This window comes from Cebus imitator, unplaced genomic scaffold, assembly GCF_001604975.1.
Source record: "Cebus imitator isolate Cc_AM_T3 unplaced genomic scaffold, Cebus_imitator-1.0 Scaffold652, whole genome shotgun sequence".
Lineage (NCBI taxonomy): Eukaryota > Metazoa > Chordata > Mammalia > Primates > Cebidae > Cebus > Cebus imitator.
This window is the reverse complement of record NW_016107967.1, coordinates 501,839-511,875: the sequence shown is the minus strand read 5'-3', so window position 1 is coordinate 511,875 and position 10,037 is coordinate 501,839. Positions and strand designations below refer to the sequence as shown.

Here is a 10,037-nt window from a genome sequence, read left to right as displayed (position 1 = left end):
TTTTTTTCCCTCCACAGTGTGACTTTGGCAATATATTACAACATAAAGCACAGGTGAGCTCTTTGAAACCTGTCTTGTTATGTCAGCTCATCACTTTGTGTCATATGAAACATGCTGTCAGGTCACAACTCTAGACATTATAAGCTATAGAGTGTTTATTTTACAGTGTTACAGTGAATCATTTGTGGGTTTTTTGGTTCGTAAGACTCTTGTAAATTATTAAGCGTTCCAAAGTGTATTTGTTTATGTCTTTGTTTGCAATTTATTTGTAAAGAAGCAGTGAAAAGATGCCCTAGCCTCACGCAAATATATAGTAGGAAAAAGGCATATTTTTAAAGTTTTCAGGTAACTGTGGATATTCTTTAACCCCACCAAAACTCCAGAAGTGCTAACTGATTAAAATAGTTATAGCGGGATTGTACATATCAATGAATTTGTTCACTAAAAGTCACTGATCTTTCTTGTACAATAAATGGATCTTTCCCCTTACTGGCTTTTACAATATTATGCATTGGCTACTTGGCTTATTTATAGTGTCAAAAACTCACTTTCATTAATATCACCACCATTATAAAAATGTCTTCAAATATGGAGATGCTGTCAAGCTCACAGTAGTAGGTATGAGTTTTCAAAGTCCTGATTTTTAGCTTGAAAGTTTTAGCTTTACTATAGACAAATACCTGTTATTTTCCTGGAAATGACGGACTCACTTGACTTAATTTTATGGATAATAATCAGTTATACTTTCAGATAAAAATGGCGTTCTGTGAAAAATTGGCTTGTTCAGCTCACAATTTAATCACAAGTGCTTTTCTTTAACATGACCATACTTCAGTATGCAGAAGTGCTTTATGTGAACTTTCTGCTTAGAATACTAAAAAGAGAGGTCAAGATTTAATAACACCATTAATTTTTACTGTTTCATCAAGGATGTTCTTCAGGGAAACATGCTACTTTAATAAAAACTGCAAGGGGCAGTGAAGAGTGGAATGAATACTGGTATAATTGGTACCACTGCCCTTATTCATACCGAGAAACCACCAGTTTTACCCACTTTTGCTTTCAAACAGTCATGACAAGTGTTGAACAGGGAGAAAGCAATCAATGTCTTAATACTTTAAAAAGTAATAAATTATTTGTGTGTTTTATTTTCAATCAGCTTCTCAGGTTGAATTAGGATTCTTGTAAGAACAGTTTGGGCCATACATGGTGGTTGACACCTGCAATCCCAGCAACTTTGGGAGGCCAAGGTGGGAGAATTACTTTGAATCAGGTGTTTGAGATCAGCCTAGGCAATGTGGTAAGACCCCATCTATCAAAAAATATATATATATATCAGCTGGGAATGTTGGTGTAGACATTTTTTCCCAGCTACTTGGGAGGCTGAGGCAGGAGGATTGCTTGAGCCCACGAAGTCAAGCCTGCAGTGAGTCAGGTTTGTACCACTGTGCTCCATCCTGGGTGAAAGAGCAAAACCCTGTAACAACAACAACAACAACAACAACAACAACCAGTTTCGACATCCTGGGTCTCCGAGGGAATCTCAGGGGTCCACAAACCACATTGGGAGAACCACTCGTTTCCTAAATGATCACACAATGTGTTAGTTTTTAAAGTTCATTAAAGACTGGCCTCTTTTAAAATACAAAGGCAATTAAGTCTGTAACTCAAACAACTTCAGCAAACATAAAGTATAATAAAGAAAGATTTGGGAAATCTTAATTGATTCTAAAAAGTTCTAAAATCTTTATTGCCAACAGCTACTGCTTTCTAAAATGTTCTTGTGTTCCACCATGAGGTTAGAGGAGTAAAAATAGATATAGCTTATTACCATTCCCTGTTAGCCGGAGTCAGTATTTAAAGGCAAGTCTGGCTCATCAATGTAGAAAAGACTTCCCAGTTCAGAACGTGATGTGCTGACGAAAAAGAGGTCAAGAAACCCTCTGAAGGCCAGGATCCAGGAGAAAAATTGGCAACAACTGTTTTGGTGAACAAATTTACCAAAACAAACAAGAAGTATCACTCTCCAACCTCCATGCCCTACTCCCAGCTGTTACTTTACTAAGATATTAACAATTGCTGAACTAATTTCTTAAATGCACATTCTTCTTTCATAGATATGCAAATAGATCTCTGGCTATTTTTGATGAGCCAATACATCCACTTTCAGTAAGTGTCACTTTTTCTGAGGTTCTGTTTATGTCTTACAGAGTTGTGTTTATTTCAAGATGAAGTCAAAATCGTCCACCATTAAGTCTTCGCTAAGTTGTGTCTAATCATCTTACGTAGGGAGTGTTGTAAATTGGACATACTGGAGTAAGAACTGACTTACAGCTGTATTTAATTTGAGCGCTAAGGGGAATAAACCTACCTTCCAAATAACAAGATATGTCATTTTTAAAGATAATATTTTATAGCAGCAAACAATATAAATATTTGTAAGTAGTCCTAACAAATATGCACAAACTCTGTGAATAGAATTAGAAAACAATTTAAATTTAAATTTGTTTAAATGCTATAAAAACTTAAAAACTTCCTTCTTCAGGCATATGATAGCCACAGGGCCACCTTAGCATTTATGTTCACAGAAAACCAAAAATATTTTAAGATCCTACTGTTTCCATTTTTAGAACTGAAAGACATTTTATTCCGGCAAAATTATTGTAAGGGACACATGGGCACAAATTTGAACATTCCCATCTTAAGAGTACTTAAGAAGTTTTCTTGAATGAATATTTATATTGCCTTTTTTCTTCTTTCAGCGAGAAAAGATTCCAGGGAAATCCTTTGAGGATGATCCCAAACGCAACTGCATTTTCAGATATTTCTGTAATCTTTTTAAAGTCACAAAACTAACAGTACCAGGTGCAATTGTAGCATTGGTAAGCTATTTCTTATCTATAAAGCATCTTGAATAACTGGTCTCCTACACAGTATATAGCTGTGTTTCTAAATAAAAGTAGGTTCCTAAAGTTATCATCAGATCTTTTAAGAGAAACCCGTGCAAGCAAAGTCAATACACATATTAGAGTTTAATCATTGTTATGTTTTAAAATGATGCCATTGCTTTTCTTATCACAGAGCAATTGCTACTAAAAGCAGCAGGAGAGACTTCTGATTTCTCCCTCAACAGATTCCAATGTAGGTCTAAGCTGAGTTCCAGGCTGTGTTTCCCCAGAGTTCTGACCTGGAGCTGCTGCTCTGAATGCTATGTTGTTCCTGGTGACCTCTTGTGCCTGCTCCGGAAATTGCCCAGGCATGTGGAACCAGTAAGACTTGGACATGGGCTTTGCTAGTTGGCCTGCCAAGCCATAGCTGTGTCCTTACCTCTACAGGGTTCTCACAGAATTCCTGTGTTGAGACTCATTCTGAATATAAAGTCCTGTTCAGATGGCTGGGATTGTTTGACCCCTCCCCACACTAACCTGTAGAGGAGTGTCAACCACACGGCCTGGAGAGAAAGGATACTTAGAGCAGTAGCCTCTCCTTTAGCATCCGGCTAGAGCTCAGGGTCAAAGGCTTCTGCTGGGCACCTGCATAGAAACCTCTCCGTGAGCACTGGATCAGATGCAGGCCATTTCATGGAGCTGCAGCCGTTGGGAATGCTCAGCACATGCTGGAGGGAAGCAGGAGTGGTACTTCCAGATGGAGAGAGAGAGAGCTGATGCAGGAGGGAAAGCTGGATTGGAAGAAGGGGGAGTTCACTGTATTCAGGCTAAATTTGGTGTGCCTGTGAGATAGCAGAGTGACGTGTGCAGTCATTATGTGAATCTATGGAACTGGAGCATGAATCTGAGCAGTGTGGTCATGATTTGGATGTATGGGACTGGAGCATGAATCTGAGCTGGAGGTAAGGAATGAAGAGTAAGAGTAGCTGCTCAAGGCGAGGCACGATGGCTCACGCCTGTAATCCCAGCTCTTTGGGAGACCAAGTTGGGCGGATCACCTGAGGTTAGGAGTTCGAGGTCAGCTTGGCCACCATGGTGAAACCCTGTCTCTTCTAAAAAATACAAAAAATTACCTGGGCATGGTGGTGGACACCAGTAATCCCAGCTACTTGGGAGGCTGAGGCAGGAGAATCTTTGGAACCTGGGAGGCAGAGGTTGCAGTGAGCCAAGATTGCACCACTGCCCTCCACCCTGCACAACAGCAAAAAAAAAAAAGAAAAAGAAAAAAGAATAGCTGCTCAAATGCAAAGAAAGTGTTTAGAATGAAAGTGGACAAGCCGGTCATGGTGGAACACACCGGTAGTCGCAGTGACCCAGGAAAAGGAAAAAAAGAGAAAATGGACAAAAGATAGCTTTGTAAAGACTACCAGCATGTGAGGGACAAGCCCCCAGTTAAGTGGCCAGAGTGGGAGGAGGAAGAGCAGGAAAAAATGATAAGAACAAAGGGTTCACGATAGGAAAGTCTGTGGTCACAGTGCTACATGCTGCCAAGAAGGTGCCCATTCCATAAACACCCCTGGGATGCCAACCCTGTGCCACTCTTCTAAGTGCTGGGGTAGAGAAGAGAACAGGCCCAGCACAGTCCTTGTCTTTATGAGGCATTTGTTTTAATGAGGAAAGCATTTCTTTTTTTAGGTAATGGCAAATAGCAAAATGATAAAGCAGGATACAGAGAGAGTGATGTGAGGGGCTCGCACTCTCAGAATGATCAGGAAGAGCCTCTCTAGAGAGGTCACATGTGAACAGTGACCTGACTACAAAGCAAGAATGATAAGGAGCTGGCATTACAGGCAGTGGGATGAGTGCCAAGAGAGACAGGAACACATTTCATGTGTGTTCACGGAACAGACAGCAGGGAGCCCGTGTGGTGAGAGAAATGAAGGAAAGAATGGAAAAGATGAGGCCGCACAGGCGGTGCCATCGCTCACCGGGCCCTTTGGCTTGCAGAGCAGGGGACGAAGTTAAGGTTTTATTCCAGTTTGAAGTGGGGACTAATGGTAGATCTTGAGCAGGGGAGTGCAGTGTTCTTAATTTAGAGGTTATCCCAACTGCTTTGGGGAGAGTAGACCACAGTTGGGAGGAGGGTTGGGGCAGAGAAAAGGACTAAGAAGCAACTAGGCTGTTCCAGGTGAGCCGTGACAAATGACAATCCAGAATCTGAAGCAGTCAGCCTGCCAGTGAAGGTAGCCATAGAGGGATTGCACACGGATTGGAGGAGGGTAACTCACATGTAAGTATTAGTCCCCAGGAGCTAGGCCAATGGCAATTCCCTGGAGAAGATTAGGGCCAGGTTGGGGAGTGGAGCCTTGGGGTGAAAGGCTCTGGTTTGTGGGTGTGAAGGCTCCGGGGACCTCGGCAAGAGGAGTCTAGGGTGAGTGATGGGGATGAAGGGTGGTTAAGGAGAGATGGGAGGTGAGCTGGCACCAGGGCATGACACTGTGAGCAAATAAGAGGATGCCCTGGGGGAGCTAGGGGGAACAGGATGGGAACAGGCAACACATTTGTATTGGGGAAAATCTCTGGCAGAGAGGGAGAAAGTCCTCAAGAAGAGGTGATTTGGGGAACAGTGTTCTGCAAAAGTGGGATAGGATCCATCATGCTGATAGAAGAGTCGGTGTTAAAAGAGGAACTTTCTCACTGACCCAGGAGGGCAAGTGGTATCGATGAGTGTCAGCAGGTCACCAGCTTACCAGGAAAGGTGACAGGAAGTTGAGGGCTCACGAGTGCTGTTTCAGTGCTCTCTAATGAGTCCTGTGGAGTTGAACCCTGGGAGGGAGGGTTATTCCTTGGATACCAGACAGTGCAGAGTTTTGGAGAAAGGGAGCAGCATCTCTCATAAGAACATGTCAGGTTCAAAGGCCATGTGATTTGGAAAACACAGCTGACTTTGGAGAACATGGCCAGATCTGAGCCGCCAATCTGATAATGTTCAGACAATAAATGAGCTCTCTTAAAATGAACTGTTTTCCTTTCACCTTGATACAAAGACATCAAGTAGCATAGAGTCATACTCTTCTACAGAGCACTGTCTGAGGTAGCAACACCTCACAGCTTATCTCTGTAACCTTCACTCAGCTGGTCCCTCACCCAATTCTTTAGAGGATGGAGATTGGATAGATAGAGAATACTTTCTGAAATACTTTCTGAGATTATCTCACAAACTGCTTGACAGGTTTAGAGGCACCCCAAGGATACAGAGGCCGGCAGCTCTCTCTGCCTTCAAACCCACAGAATTGACTGAATGCAGATACTGTAGGACAAAGGAATAAGTTTTCGTGAGGTGATTGTGGAGACATGGAAAATAGGGGCTGTGAGCAGGACCCTCCATTCATTCACATGCGTTCCTCATCAAGGCACTGAATACAGGGACTGTTTCTCAGCAACGGAAGCCTGCCCTTGTCATGCTGTCTGCCCTGCAGGCACTGGGAGACACTCTTGACCTGCAGTTCCTAAGCCTGTGTCCCAAGGGCGGGTTAGCTATTGTGAAAAGGAGAAGACAGCAGTGTTCTCAGTATGACTTGGGTGCTACACATTCGAGCATGGCACATCTGTAAAATTTCTATCTGCCTGCCAGCCAGATGTCACGCTGCACACGGATGGCACTGTAGTGTTTCCTGAACAACCTTAATCTGCACGAGGCCTGTGTCTGTGCTGCCTTTCATGAGTGTGAATGTGCTGAAGGTGCCTTTCTTCATGCTCACATCCCTGTGAATGAAATTGGCATGGAAATTTCTATGGGCAGAGTATGCTGCAGAGGTATCTGACTATGACTGTGACTTGGCCTCTCGCTTTGTCTGAGCAAAGTCCCTGCAGAACATAACAATAAAAGGCACTTACTTTATGGCCAAAACCGGAAGAAGTCTTTAATTCTTAAATGTTCTTACAACCGCACTGAAACAGAACTGAAATCAAAGACAAGTGCTCTATTTTGCAGGTGTACATTGAATGTCTTTTAACTAATGCTAACATTGATCTTTGTCCTACTAATTGGAAACAAATTGTCCTCGGAGCCATGCTCCTGGCCTCCAAGCTTTGGCGAAATCGTCATCTGTGGAGTGGGTATGACAGCCAGAATCCCAAGGATGCTGCAGTTGAGACAATGTGAGTTTCTAAGGTTTTGGCAAACTGTGTCATCATTTTCCATGCCTCATTTGCTCTCCAAGTTATCACTGTAAGAAATATCTTTACAGGTTTCATTGTGCCAATAAAGGAAATAGGCATAAGACCACAGACTTCAATCTATCCAGCTTTGGTATAACAGTTTATATTTTCCAGCATTAATGGGTAAGTCTTGATGTGTTATTGTTGTAATAACTGGCTGATAAACTGAAAAGTGTTTTTCTGATTGTTTTTTGGCCAACCTCTTACAAGTGTGCTGTCAGAATGACATAGTACAGTGAATATCTTTATAGTGTTTTAGAGGCCACCTGCCAGTTTCAGTCCCCTTTGAAGGGGCAAACATCTGGCTTTGAAATAATTGGCCACTGTTAAGGTCTTAAGGCCTCTGGACTATAAAGAAGTTACAGATTTAACCTAAGTCACCCATTGTGTATTTGCTTTTGCTGGTCCTTGTCTCCCCCTTTCATCTGAAGATCTGTTTTTATAGGAACCTTGAGATATGATGTTAAATAGCTACAGATTTCTGTGCCCTGGCTCCTCCCCATTGGGAACATTGCATGTGTTTGGAAATCGGTCTGATGAGTTAGAAGCTTCTGTGTTCACCTCCCGCAGTGTGAGAAGGATTTCTGGGGCATCACCCCATGCCCACCGCACTCACAGGCTCCCTGGGTACTCAGACATTCACAGAAGCAGGCTGGGGCCAGTAGTTGTTTATGAGTATGTGGGGAGCCTTGCCGGATCGTGGGGTTCCTCCCAGATGCACCAACATGACACTGAAACACAGCTTCCCCAGGGTTCCCTTCCAGTTTGGCCTTACGACTGCTGTGAAGTGAAGGGCCCTGCAGCAGGCAGGCAGGGTGAGCAGGGGGGCATTTCCAGCAGATCCGCCCTGGGTGCCCACTGGACAGTGAGGACAGCTGTGTCAGCTCCATCTGGTGCAAGCCGAGGGAGCAGCTCTTGTTTACATTGAGCAGCAGCAGAAAAGATGATGCCAGGCAGCGGCACAAGTTAGTTTTGTTATCTGTGCCCGTGACTCCAGATAGGACTGTTACTCAGAATCACCTCAGTGTATGTCTACAATTGAAGATATAGCATATATTGCAGATATACTGCAGTGTCTATATAGCTACATTCAAAAATAACCACTTGGCGCCTCAGCTCAGTGGCTCATGGCTGTGATCCCAGCCCTTCAGGAGGCCGAGGCGAGTGGATCGCTTGAGCACGGGAGTTCAGACCTGCTGGGTAACACAGTGAAGCCTGTCCAAACAAAAACATTTTTTAAAAGTTAGCCAGGTGTGTTGGCAGGTGCCTGTAGTAGTCCCAGCTACTTGGGAGTCTGACCTGGGAGAATTGCCTGAGCCTGGTAAGTTTAGGCTGTAGTGAGCTGTGATCACGTGACTGCACTCCAGTCCTGGGTGATGGAGCCAGACTCTAAGACACAAACAAACAAACAAAAAACATTTTTGCCATTACTTTGCTAATAGTAAAAACCAAGTGATCATTGTGATATTTATGGTAGCCATTTTAGCACAGAGTGTGACAGCAAAGGATTTTGAAACAAATGGAAGTACTTTGAAAGTTGCAAATGCTAACATGAGTTTAATCGTAGTCATCCATTTGCAAACTGGTCCCTCAGAGGAAGCAAGATTTGTGACTGCCTGATTTCTCCTTGCCTGCTGCCTAGCCAGAGCTGATTTATCAATACAGGATAATTGCAATAGAGAAAGAGTTGAATTCATGCAGAGACAGCTGTACGGGAGACCAGAGTTTTACTATTACTCAAATTAGTCTCTCTGAAAACTCTGGGATGGTTTTTTAAAAGAATAATTTGGTGGGTAGGGGGTCAGAAAGTGGGGAGTGCTGATTGTTTAGGTCGGCGATGAAATCACAGGGAGTTGAAGCTGTCGACCTGCATTGAGTTGGCTCCTGGGTGGGGGCCACAGAACCAGATGAGCCACGTTTATTTGTTAGGGTGGTGCCACCTGATCCCAGTACAAGGTCTGCAAAATATCTCCAGCACTGATTTTAGGTTACACAATAGTGATGTTATTCCCAGGAGCAATACGGTGAGGTTCAGATTCTTGCAGCCTTCAGCCTCATGACTCCTAAGCCACAATTTCATGACTTGTGGCTAATTTATTAGTTCTGGAAAGGTCATCTATCTAGTCCCCAGGTGGGGAAGGGGTTTGTTTTGGGAAAGGGCTGTTACCATCTTTGTTTCAAAGTTAAACTACAAACTAAGTTCCTTCCAAAGTTAGTTTGGCCTCTGCGTAGGAATGAACAAGGACAGCTTGCAGGTTAGAAGTGAGATGAAGTCAGATCAGCCCTCTTTCACTGTCATAATTTTCTCAGTTATAATTTTTGCAAAGGTGGTTTCAAATTTGTAATCATGAACACTTAGTTCTGCCATTTTGGGAGCTGAATTGTTCTCAAAACCTGCAGCTAAGCTGGCTGGGGCTCTGATTTCTAGTCACAAGATCAGAGAGCATGCAGAAATATGTGCAGGTTTCCACAGAAGTGAGCTCCAGGAGCAGTGGAGGCAGAGGCCAGCCCCAAGAAGACCGGCTCCAAACAGAGCCGTTTGTGTGAACGGTGAAACACTAGGAGCTATGCTCTGAACAGGCTGCTTCTGTTTATGATCGTGGGAAGCTGAAAAGCATTACGTCTAAGCATTTAATAGACATGTGTCTCACGCTACTGCTGTTGACTGTTTGCAATGATCCCATTTTGAGTGTCAGTTTAAGAGAGAAAAAACTGCTGTCCATTAGATTTTTCTTAAACTTTCCAACATCGATGTGTCTCCCTAGAATATATTTTCTTTCTAGAGAGTTGAACTGAGTAGCCAGTATTCAGAAATGCTGTGTTGTAAAGGGTATGCTATTCAATTATCTGTTTAAAAAACCAGAAATCCCAGAAGATGCATAGTCTGTACACAGAATTCTTTTCTTCAGTGATTAGACCTCTATTAAT

The 10,037-nt window shown here is 43.2% G+C and overlaps 2 long non-coding RNA genes across 2 annotated transcripts in view; both read left to right on the top strand.

Moving 5' to 3' along the window:
• The window catches only part of LOC108295605, a 15,487-nt gene extending 12,647 nt beyond the window's left edge, over window positions 1-2,840 (top strand). Inside the window, exons 4-6 of the long non-coding RNA XR_001821466.2 lie at window positions 18-53; window positions 2,118-2,169; window positions 2,763-2,840. This is a non-coding gene — a long non-coding RNA (uncharacterized LOC108295605). The remainder of the gene's footprint in view (window positions 1-17; window positions 54-2,117; window positions 2,170-2,762) is intronic.
• A 4,170-nt stretch (window positions 2,841-7,010) lies between these two features.
• LOC119469422 overlaps window positions 7,011-10,037 on the top strand; it is a 6,097-nt gene continuing 3,070 nt past the window's right edge. Inside the window, exons 1-2 of the long non-coding RNA XR_005198220.1 lie at window positions 7,011-7,049; window positions 7,555-7,680. This is a non-coding gene — a long non-coding RNA (uncharacterized LOC119469422). The remainder of the gene's footprint in view (window positions 7,050-7,554; window positions 7,681-10,037) is intronic.